Consider the following 12,301-nt stretch of genomic DNA (forward strand, 5'->3'; position numbering starts at 1 on the left):
TTTCTGCTAGCTAGCGGGCCTGTAAGCTTGTTGTGGCGTGGGGGGTATTCTATGGGGACCCACCCCTTCTTCTCTCCCCTCCCCAGCACGGGCGCAGACCAGGCTCTTCTCCCAGGTTCCCTCTGAGGCGGCTTTCCACTTCCCCGCCCCTAGAGTATTGCTCCCTTCCTCTGCGACAGCTTTGTTTTCTAGTCTCCCAGGCAGTCTCTGCCCCGTCAAATGGTTTAGAGACCTCCCAAGCAGTTTCCGCTCTTCCCCGCCCCCCTAGCCCGGGGACTAATCTCTGGAGCCGAGGTCTCGGTGCCCAGCCCCCACCCCCAGGCGTCCCCCGGCCCTTTCTTGGGGACTAACCTTCGGAGGCGAGGTCTCGGTGCCCAGCCCCAACCCAGGTGTCCCCCGGCCCCCTCTCGGGGACCAACCTTCAGAGCTGAGGTCTCGGTGCCCAGCCCCCACCCAGGCGTCCCCCGGCCCTTTCCCGGGGACTAACCTCTGGAGCCGAGGATTCGGTGCCCAGCCCCCACCCAGGCGTCTCAATTTTTGGTGACTGTGCCCGTAGTTCAGATGGTCCGTTGGGTTCTTGATCGTTTTTCCGTACTCCGACTTACTGCTACACTCTTCTCTGCATCTGGAGATTCCTCCGGTTGGTTTGATCTTTCCCCGGTAGGAGACTTTCCAGGGTGCGGGATCCCTTTCTCCTCCGCAGTTCCCTTTCGGGAGCGCCGGTCCCGCTCGGATTCACCTTCTCTCACTCTCCTCTTTTCTCCCGTTCTGCCCAATAATGTCACGAATTTCTTGCCGTTATTGGAGTTTAGGTTCCTCTGCCAGCGATTGGTTGTTGTTCTGTGCGAGTCATTTCTTCTGTAGATGTGTTTTTTTTTTTGTTGTGTTTGTGGGAGAGGGCGAGCGTGTCCCCCTACTCCTCCGCCATCTTGTCCTCTCTCGGTTCTTACTTCTTTTAACTTCATTACTCTCCCATCTAATCAACATCCAAATCTTGAATTTTGTTTTGTTCTACCATGTCTAGTCTTTTCTTGTCCTCATTCTAGTGCCACTTTATTTCAAGCCTTTATAATTCTTTATTTGAAATCCTGTGGTAGATCCTTCCTTCTTGTCAGAGAGTCACACATCCTTGCCTCAGTGAATTCAAACAACATGGTCTAGGGTTTGCTTTGGCTGAAGCCATGTGAATGGAAGTTCCTCAGAGTTGGCCGTACTGCAAAGTTTGAGGGCATAGTCCTCCAGGCTGCTGATTCTGCTTAAAACCTTTGACACCAACTACAAATTTAGAGGGAAGAGTTCACACAAGACCACTCTTACTTCTAACACCTAACACAGGTTCAGGGGTTCCCTAAACCACACTCAGTTTTGATATTTGTCAAAAAGACTTGAAGAACTCATAGAAAGCTATTGTATTCACAGTTTCAGTTTATAGGAAAAATATATAGATGAAAAATCAGCCAAAGGAAGCTGTGCATAGAGCATAGTCTGGAAGGCTTCCACTGTGCTCAGGATCAATGTGAGACTGTATGCATAGAGTATTGACAACCAGGGAAGTTCACCTGAACTTTGAGTTCAGAGCTTTTGTTGGGGCTACATTACACAGGCATGATTTATTGAGTAATTGCTCAGGTGGTTGACACAAACCACCTATCCTAAGTCACATAGTTGGTTTTTGCGGCATGGTCCACCTCCACTTAAGACTAGCAGGTGTTGCTGGCCCTTTCTTAAGATTCATATAGCCAGCCCCTGCCTTAAATGAAATCATTCCTATGAGGCAGGACATAGATTATCTCTCAGAAGCTGAGAGCAAAGGTGAGATCACTCTTTGGGCAAAGCTAGATTCTTTACTACATAGAAATGTAATGGATCACTTTTTTTTTTTTGCTTTTTAGGGCCACACCCATGGCATATGGAAGTTCCCAGGCTAGGGGTCAAATCGGAGCTTCAGCTGCCAGCCTACACCACAACCATAGCAACTCAGGAGCCAAGTCAAGTCTGTGACCTACACCACAGCTCATGGCAACACTGGATCCCTAACCCACTGAGCAAGGCCAGGGATTGAACCCACATCCTCATGGATACTAATCAGATTCGTTTCTGCTGCACCACAATGAGAACCCTGGTAGTAGATCACTTTTGAGCAGCAGCTTTCAATACCAGAATGGGAATTGCTAAATTTCTTTCCCTTTTGCTATCTGACTATCAATGGCCTAGGTGAATTAACTTGGACCTGTAGTTAAGAAGAGGTGGAGCTGAGTTAAGCTAACCCAACGTGGCCATGTAACATGAGCAAAAAATAATCCTTGATGTTTGTAAGCCTCTGAAGTTTGGGGCTTGTTTGTTTCTACAGTGTAACTTCTGGGATGGGATTGACTAATGGATGACATCTGCTTCTCCTTTTTGTATCTGCTAGACCTGCTGAAACCCAGGCATCAATGAAGCCTGTGTTTCCACTCCCCAGTGGTAAACAAACCAAGAAGCCCACATTTCCACCAGGCCCCACCATATCTCTGCTCACTTGGATCTACCTTCTCCCTTGGCCACAGGCTGCTTAAGCCAGGAGCAGTTAGGACCTGATTTTCAGGGAGGGAGGACAGAAGCCTTGCCATATGCTCCAATCCAGCTTTCAAAACAATAAATCGGGGATTCTGATTCCTCTTTGGCTGTGTATGTCTGCTCTCAAAGGGTTAAGAACTCAGAAAGGGAAAGATGATTGCTCATTAACTCCAAACCCCAGAAGTGGCCATCAGGACAAGGCTAAATCTCCTGACTTTAGTATTTTCTGGTGGGCAGGACTGGGGTGGGTAGGAACTGATGGTTCAGATAGATCTCATTGTTAATCCATTTTGAATATGACAGGCTATTCCAAGAACAGTAAACAGACAACAGTGTGTTTGCTGTTAAAGCCTATAAGAAGGAGCTAGTGGGGAGGTCTAGGAAAGAATAAACATTTTGGTTTAAATCCATTTGGGTCATCTTCTAGGATGGACTCAGTTAATGGATGAAGCAGCTGGCATTTTCAGTGCATCTGAGGCCATCATGTGCACAGGCAGGAAAGCCAGAAATTGGCTGATGGGCTGGCCTCAGTGTAACATGTCAAGAGGGCAGGAGAGCCTCTGAGAGGGAGCTGGAGTGGTGGGTGGCTCTTAAGAGGAAGCCAAGAGTCTATATTTGATCTAGGAGGTAAAAGGATAAAGTGGTTGAAGCGGTTCACAGAAGAATTAATTTCCAGGGAAACAGGATACTTAGCAAATTGTCTCTTTTCCTGAATTGACAGATATGATAGGAACTATAGTAATACATCTCAAAGGATGAGCAGTTTATTCTCAGGGGTACTTTATTTACTGAAAAGTAAATCTCACTGAGAACCCGGCTGGAAATATCTTTTCATTTACTATATGCTCTCTGCCTGCCTTGCCTTTAATAGAAAACAAGCCAAGAATGTTCTCAAATAAAACTAAAGAACATACGGCCACTAGTGAGTTCCAGAGGAACATTTATAACAATAATTGCAGACAGAGGATCATTCTTTTAGGGATCTTGGTTCCCAGGCATCCTTGCTGAAGTAGAACAGAACAGTACTGGGCAGCACTGGGGTGGATGCTTTCTATAAAGTTCAGAGCTAGTCAGCCGGGACTCAAGGGGAGAGGAAATGTGGACAGAAAGAAAATATCCAAGAGATGGATTTTTTTTTAAAGGGTAGGAGGACCTTAGAGGAAGTATGTTGAACAGTTTATTAACTCATAAGTTGCTACATTTTTTCCTTCTCTACTTTTTCTTATTTTCTGCCTTCTTTTGTGCCAAACCCTCTTCTGCTTCTGTCTCCACAACACTAACAGCCCTGGGCAGAGAGCAAAACAGCATTGACTCTAGGAACACACGATACTGTTTTGTAAAATCAACAGAAGAGTGACAGTGACAAAGGCAGGACAGCCAAAATGAAATAACCACGTATATAGAGGGGCTGTCTTCCCTTTACATGACCTTCATCGACATGTACTAGGTTTGGTGCAGAATCCAGACTTTCCTTCCTTTTCTACTAAGGGGCAGAGAAAGCAGCTCCTGAGATGCTTGTGGTGGGTTCAAAGCCATCAAAGTGTCACCTTTCCAGGTCTCAGAATCTGAAAGATACTTTTCTTCCCATGAAAATAATTTCTTGGTTGCCTATTGAAACATGCATCTTTGACAAAATAAGCCAAGCTGTGGGGCCATGGTATTATCTGGTGGGAGTCAATGCATGTGTAGTATATGATGCGGTCAGAATACTTCCTTCTCCCAGTTGGCATCATTTCTGTGAGGACAGCTGCCCTGGGGAAGCAGAGCATGGGGTGTATGTGTCAGGGGGGTGGCGCTACGGACAAACCAAGGTCTGGATTATGGATGGACTCCTGTCAGGAGGATGGTGGAAGGCTCTGGTCAAACACAGGGCTGCAGGAGGACACTGTGTGTTTACACATGCATGTTGGGAATACAGAAAGGGGATGGAGAGTGAGAATTGAAAAGGGCTAGTTATGAGATAAATATTTTCTACTTCAGAATTTTCAGCTTCTCCTCTGACAGTACCACTTATTTCTTGACTGAATCATCTTAATTTTCTCTAGTGGTTCCTCTAGGAAGCTTTTTCTCTAGTGGTTTCTCTAGGAAGAATATGTGCATTTTAAGCCAGTAGAACTTATTTTTTAGAACAGGTTTAAATTTTCAGAAGAATTGAGCATATAGTTCAGAGATTTGTACTCACTCTTAGAGTTCCCCCCTTATTATCTTGTGTTTATGAGGTGAATTTGTTAGAATTGGTAAACTGATATCAATACATAATTAACTAAAGTCCATAATTACATTGTTTCACTCTTTGTTTTGTATAGATCTATGGGTTTTGGTAAGTGTATAATATCATGTATCCAACATTACAATATCATACAGAATAATTTCATGGCCTGAAAAATCCCTGTGCTTCACCTATTCTTGCCTTCACCAATATTCATTCTTTCACTGAAAATGGTGACTAATGCAATAGTCAATTAAATATATATGCATATGATATATGAATATGCAAGTATATTTGTGTCTATATATATATAAGCTTGTATTTAAGTGATGCAGTTTCCTTCTGGCTGCTTTTAAACTATCTCTAATAAGATAAGAAACTGTGTATGTGCATCTACCTTGAATCCAAGGTGTTTTCTTTGCTGGGACAATATTATCATCTCTCATTAGACGATAGATGGGTTTATAGAAGGTCACACTTATCACCTTGACACTATCATCATAAGCCTTAAGATGTCCTTATAAAGGCTGGATGCCATGGAAACCAGTATTATAAATCAAGATCCAGCACTGCTGAACTTCCCTTAATAAATCAGGCATAGTTGGCATATATGCATTACAAAGAATTAAAAGTTGTTCATGTGGAATGATTTTATATCGTGTAATATTGTCATTAAGTTTGCTTGTCCTGATGTTCCTTCATTGTTGGTATTTTTATTTAGCTTAAAAAACAAACAAACAAACCCTTTTATCATCTTACCAAGTATTTAAAAGTAGATATTTATAATAATACATTGTGAAATAACTCAATGCATTTTTATTTATTGTTTTGCTTTTGAGATTTAAATTTAAATTCTGGTGGGTTGAGGTCAGAGGGGAATGAGTTACAAGATGATCTTCCCCTTTAGTGACTGAAGATGCTTCCATGGCACAACAAAGCACCTGACTTCTGCGTGGTCAGTCATGGTGCTAGTTGGCCCTGGGAGGAGTTAACTCATGGGCTGAGTCCATGTCCCAGAAATGATTAAACCACACGCTCTGCCATCATCTCATCTTCATGATTGGCTCCACATCAGAGGAGGCACCAAGAAGAACTAAGTGTCCAAAGCCTCAAGGAATGGCAGAATTTAGGAAGAGTGGATTAGTGGTGCCTTGCTACTCAAAGAAAAATCAGAGGGTGTGAACACCCACATTCTGGGAACTTGTGAGGAATGTGGAATCTCAAGCCCCTCCCCAGATCGCCTAAATCAAGATCTGTGTTTAATCATGATCTCCAGATGATTTGTGTGCACATAAAATTCTGAGAAGCACTGGCGAGGGGGCTAAGAACACGTATTCTGGAGTAGGAAGGCCATGGCCTTGAATTGCAGCTCCATTACTTTTTAGTGGTAGTATCTGGGCAAATTTCTCACTTTTTGTTTCTCAATGCTTTAACATGGGAATCAATATAAAGTGTCCAGCCTAGTGCCTCATGTGTAGTGGTGCTTGCATCAGCTGTTATTATAGCTGGGGAGAGGTTAGTGGGACTGGAGAATGCCAACATAGGTGTGAGAATAAGCCCTAACAAGAAAGTGTGAAAATCAGTGAAAAATGGCGAACAATCTTAAAATGTAGGAGATGCCTTAGAGAGAGGAGATAGTCTAACCAAGTCCCCTGGTGACTTATAGGGCCATGGTCCACCTCAGTAGTACATTTTGGCTTCTCTGGTATGTATAAAATATCTCTGATATTTAGGAACTCAGTTCTTTGCCTCAGCAGGTTTTCAGAAAAGGAGGAAAAAGATGAAAAAGGATGCAATCCCTATTAGAATCACAGGGGGCCATGACTGGAAGGACCTGAAAGGTGATCTGGCCTAAACATTCATTTCATGTCTCAGTTTCCACCAAAACATTGCCCAGTCTGTGATTGAATACCATCTGTAACTGAAAAAGTTCCACTTCTACTGAATTCACTGAGTTGTGCCTGCTGTCTGTGGGCAGAGAAGCATTTTAGAAGTTGGCTGACTCAGATATGTAGTATCCAACTCCTGAACAAAAAGAGAATTTCAAATAAGTTATCCGTGTTTGCAATCACATTTGTTGGATCATCTAGTTCTAGGCATCAGGTCAGGGGCTAAGGACAAAAATCTGAGTGATACATAGAGATCATACTTCTGTTGAGTTCATAGTCTAGATAAGGGACAGACATATAAACAATATAATAATGCTTGTATTATAAAAAGACAATAATAGAAAGATGATAGAGGTGGGTGGAGTAATAGAGAAAAGTATCATTCTTTGGTTGAGATATGCTGGGGATTTGTTAAGAAGAGGATTTTGAACTGGGTCTTGATTACAGGTTGTTAGGGTTTGCTGAATGAAAGAATAGATGGGCATGTGTGTGTGTATGCACATGTGTGCATGCATGTGTGTGTGAATGTGTTTGAAAAATGTGCATGTGTACCTGAGGGGAAGAGAGCATCAATCCTGAGATTGGCCCCTATTCCATCCTTCCTTTACCAGGTTATTTGGAAGTATTATTTCTCATCTGTGAATATCAAGTCTAAACAAGGACAGTTCTTAGTGGTTTTGTTTGTTTGTTTGTTTGTCTTTTTAGGGCCACACCCAAGGCTTATGGAGGTTCCAAGGTTAGGGGTCCAATTGGAGCTGTAGCCACTGGCCTATGCCACAGCCACAGCAACACTGGATCTGAGCTGAGTCTGCAACCTACAACACAGCTTGCGGCAATGCCGGATCCTTAACTCACTGGGATCGAACCCGCATCCTCATGGATTCTAGTCGGGTTTGTTAACTGCTGAGCCATGACGGGAATTCCTTTCTTAGTGTTTTTAATAAATAATACTGCTTTGCAAATCCTTCATATTCACTGTGATTTACAAAACAAAAATGAGTATAATTAGATGCAGAAAAATCATTCTTCACTTTATAGAAGGATTTATTTTCAGAACACATTTTTTTTGTGCATTTCAAATGTAATTTGTCTTTTACTCTCCAGTATTTTTAAAAATTTTTTCCCTTTTTTTTCTCTCCAATATTTTGAATCTCTGTAAGTTCTCTTGTAATATTCTATCTACTTTCAATACACATATTTGGTAATTCTTTTGATACATTTCACCTTGTTTACCTGAGAAAAACTTCTAAATATCTGAACACTTATAAGGTTATCTTTGCCTTTTGGGATAGCAACTTGACACAAAATAGCAGTTTGTTACAAAAGGTGTAAATGACTTCGAAACAGATGGATTATATTTCTGTGAATAAATACAGTTAAAGGTTTAAAAGCTTGGAGAAAAATATGTGCTAGAAACCAATGGCTGAACAGGTGTGCTGGGAGGTGTGACTAACCTCAAAGAGCTAAGAGTCCCCTTCTGAGTCCCAATCAAAATGTTCCTTTGGTTACTCATGTCTGTTTATCCACACATGGTTACTGTTCCTTAGTGTTTGCAACTAACTTGAAATTTTCAGAGTTAGACTATGTGGCACACACATGAAAGGAACCATATTTGAAACCACTTCCTCATAGCTTAGACCTACCAACTATGGCAGGCAGTAGTCACATCATTTCTAGCTCCTGGCTCTGTTGTCAATGGGCACTTGTTGCATCCAGTAATTGATTCTATTGCATCTCTGGAGTTTGCATCATTGCATCATTGAGTCAGGTCTAGAGTTTGCTCAATTAGATAGGACCAATAAGCTGAATTCCCAAGCAAATCTGATGTTTGATATCCAGAAGAGGGCAGTAGGACACAAAGATTAAATCCTGGTCAACCAGACACTACAATACATAGTGGCTGCTAGCAACTGCTCAGCATTGGACCAAACACTCACCTTCCCTTTGACAGTCCATGAGCATAATGGGAGGCTAAGAGAACTAACACTTTCTGCCACCCTACTGTGTATCAAGCTCTAACGAGGTATTTTTCACCTGTTAAATCATTACAATCTTGAAATGTAGGTGATATACTACTTTCCTTTGTATTCATGACAAAATCAATGCTCAGAGAACTCAAACAACTTGCTGGAGGTCACACAGCAAGAAGGAAAACCAAAGTTAAAATCCAGATCTGACTCCATGGGCTCTATTCAACCATATCAGAATTCGATTACTGACCCCAATTTTCATAAACTTACTGATCCTGGGCAAGTAATTTGACCATTTAGAAATCCAATTTCTTCATCTTTAAGGTAAGGCTAGCAATATCCTCTTACTTTTAGGAATTAGTGTCTGGATTGTTTTTTTACATGATAATCTCTATACAACGTAGTGAGTTTTATTCATTGATAGTATTTTAATTTAGAATATAAATTATAGAAAATTAAATCTAGCAGGGACACAAGAGTGGTATCCAATACTTTCATCTTAGAGATTATGAAAACAAACCTGGAGGGTTTCTATGATTTGCATATGATCAGAAAACTTGAGAGTGACAAACACTGGGACTCAGGACTGGCAACTCTTAGCCAGCTTTCTCCTCTCATTTCTGTGTACCATTAGTTATGGAGACAGACACAGATGACATGATGATAATAGCATTGCTGATGAGGATGAAGATAACAATAAATGTGTCTGAGGAAATGATAGAAAATTTACTTCATTTTAGAAGGAATTTATTTTATTAGTAAATCCTGCTTTTCTTGTTCTCTCTGTAAGGGAGATCAATATGTGTCTAAGTCTGTAAAATTTGTCTAAGACAGCTGACTTACAAGAGGGTGGGAAAGGCCAGTGCATGCACAATTGTGATACTTTCCAAATGAGAAATGCTAAAATGCAGACTCTAATCAATGCTAATCTTGGATTTCTATGATTCTCTATTAGCAAATCTTTCTGGCTTTCCCAAGAATCTGTGATGGGAAATTGGCAATTTGGAAACAATGTGAGAGATGGATCTAACATAGCAGTGACTCTTTTGGAAGATTTTTAGGTAACTCACCATATTTTATTCCATTTCTTATGGCTTCTTTGTTTAAAAATTTGGTATAATATTTCCAGTCCTCCAAATCTTACACTCCTAGAAAATTGGATAAGAAGAAGGAAAACAAAAAGAGAAAGAAATGAAAGAAGAAGAAGGGATTTCCCATCATGGCTCAGTGGGATAAGAACCTGTCTAGTATCCATGAGGATGCAGGTTCGATCCCTGACCTCATTCAGTGAGTTAAGGATCAGAAGTGGCTGTGAGCTGTGGTATAGGTCACAGACGTGGTTTGGATCATGCATTGGTGTGGTTGTGGTGTAGGCCAGCAGCTGCAGTTCTGATATGACCCCTGGCTTGGGAACCTCTGTATGCCGCAGATGAGGCCCTAAAAAGCAATCAAAAAAGAGAAAGGAAAGAAGAAGAAATCGTTTAGTTTTCATCACCAAGGAGCTGAGAGGCAAAAGCACCTTGTGTAGTGTTTGGAGAATTTCCTGGTTTCCACTGGCTTCTGGATTTATGGGCTAGAGCTAGGAAAGTTGATAGTCAATTAAACAAATTTAAGGAGCTTTCTATTTAAATGTACCTTCAATCAGAATAACTGGTTTCCTTAATTCACCCAAATATGTTTTTTGTGTGTGTTAAAATTGTTTGAAAATAGAGATGTATAATAGTTTAAGTGCTCTATCCCCTTGCTTACTCTGGGCATAATTTCCCAGATCTCATACGTTTCTTTTATTTCATCAGATAATTAGGGCTCTCCCTTTTCCTTGCAGTGTTGGGGAAAGAACTTCTCAGGGGTCCGAAGAGAGGAAATTTAGGTGGTGAAGCATGAACTCATATCCCCAGAGCTCAAGAATGGCTGTCCTGGAGGTCGAGGGAACTGACAGGTGGAGACCAGTGATGTTACTGCTTCCAAACTCAGCACCTAAACATCTGCATTGCTCATTGGCTATTAGTCATATAATGCCTGTTCCAGTTTTCTGTTATCCCTGGCTAAATCTTAGACAGGCATGCTTCAGAGATATTGCAAGTTTGGTTCCAGACAACTACAATAAATCTAATACTGAAACAAAAGTGAGTCACATGAATTGACTGCCTCTTCTTTTCATGAATTATTTCTCTGTAGCATGCAATGCTATTTGATAACATTTTATACAGAGAACTTCTTTCAACTTTGGAGTCAGTTTTCTCAAACAGTGTTGCTGCTCTATCAACTAAGTTTATGAAATATACTAAATTTTATGTTGTTATTTCAATAATATTCACAGCATCTTCACCAGGAATAGATTCTATCTCAAGAAACTGCTTTCTTTGCTCATATCTAAGAAGGAATTCCTCATTTGTTAAAGTTTTATCATGGGATTGTGGCAATTTTGGTCAGATCTTGAAGCTCTACTTCTAATTCTAATACTCCTGCTATTTCTACCACATTTGCAGTTATTTCCTACAATGAAGTTTTGAAGCCCTCAAAGTTATCCATGAGGTTTGGAATCAACTTCTTCCAAACTTCTGTTAAGTGTTGATATTTTGATCTCTTCTCACGACTCACAAATGTTCCTAATGGCATCTAGAATGGTGAATTCTTTCCAGAGATTTTCAATTTATTTTGCCCAGATCCATCAGAGGAATCACTATCTGTCGCAGCTATAGCCTTACCAAATGTATTTCTTATAGAATAAGACTTGAAAGTAAGTGTGATTCCTTGATCCATGGACTGTAGAATGGATGTCGTGTTAGCAGCCATGAAAACAACATTAATTTCATTTTAAATCTCCATTAGAGCTCTTAAGTGACCAGGTGCATTGTCAGTGAGCAGAAATATTTTGAAAGGAATCTTTGTTTCTGAGCAGTAAGTCTCAAGAGTGGGCTTAAAATATTCAGTTAAATCAAGTTGTAAACAGATGTGCTATCATCCAGGCTTTGTTGTTCCATTTATAGAGCACAGACAGAGTAGATTTAGCATAATACTTAAGGGCCCTAGGATTTCCCAGTGGTAAAGAACGTTGGCTTCAACTTAAAGTCACCAGCTGCATTGGCCCCTAAGAAGAAAGGCAGCCTCTGAAGTCTCTGAAGCTTTGAAGCCAGGCATTGACTTCTCCTCACTAGCTACAAGAGTCGTAGATGGAGTCTCCTTCCAATATAAGGCTGTTTTATCTACATTGACTATCTGTTTAGTTAGCCACCTTCGTGAATCATCTTAGCTATACCTTCTGGGTATCTTGCTGCAGCTGCTATAACAACACAACTTGCTGCTGCACCTTGTACTTTTATGTTGTGGAGACAGCTTCTTTCCTTAAAATTCACTGACCTGGAGTTCCCGTAGTGGCGCAGTGGTTAACGAATCTGACTAGGAACCATGAGGTTGCGGGTTCGGTCCCTGCCCTTGCTCAGTGGGTTGACGATCCGGCGTTGCCGTGGGCTGTGGTGTAGGTTGCAGACGTGGCTCGGATCCCGCGTTGCTGTGGCTCTGGCGTAGGCCGGTGGCTACAGCTCCGATTCAGCCCCTAGCCTGGGAACCTCCATATGCCGCGGGAGCGGCCCAAGAAATAGCAACAACAACAACAACCAAAAAGACAAAAGACAAAAAAAAAAAAAAAAAAAAATTCGCTGACCAACCTCTGCTAG

General features: G+C 41.4%; 1 long non-coding RNA gene across 1 annotated transcript in view; it reads left to right on the plus strand.

Moving 5' to 3' along the window:
* The window catches only part of LOC102158348, a 269,306-nt gene extending 257,303 nt beyond the window's left edge, over positions 1–12,003 (plus strand). The window contains exons 2-3 of the long non-coding RNA XR_302908.3: positions 9,580–9,685; positions 10,450–12,003. This is a non-coding gene — a long non-coding RNA (uncharacterized LOC102158348). The remainder of the gene's footprint in view (positions 1–9,579; positions 9,686–10,449) is intronic.

The sequence above is a fragment of the Sus scrofa genome, chromosome 4, assembly GCF_000003025.6.
Source record: "Sus scrofa isolate TJ Tabasco breed Duroc chromosome 4, Sscrofa11.1, whole genome shotgun sequence".
In the NCBI taxonomy this organism is placed as follows: Eukaryota; Metazoa; Chordata; class Mammalia; order Artiodactyla; family Suidae; genus Sus; species Sus scrofa.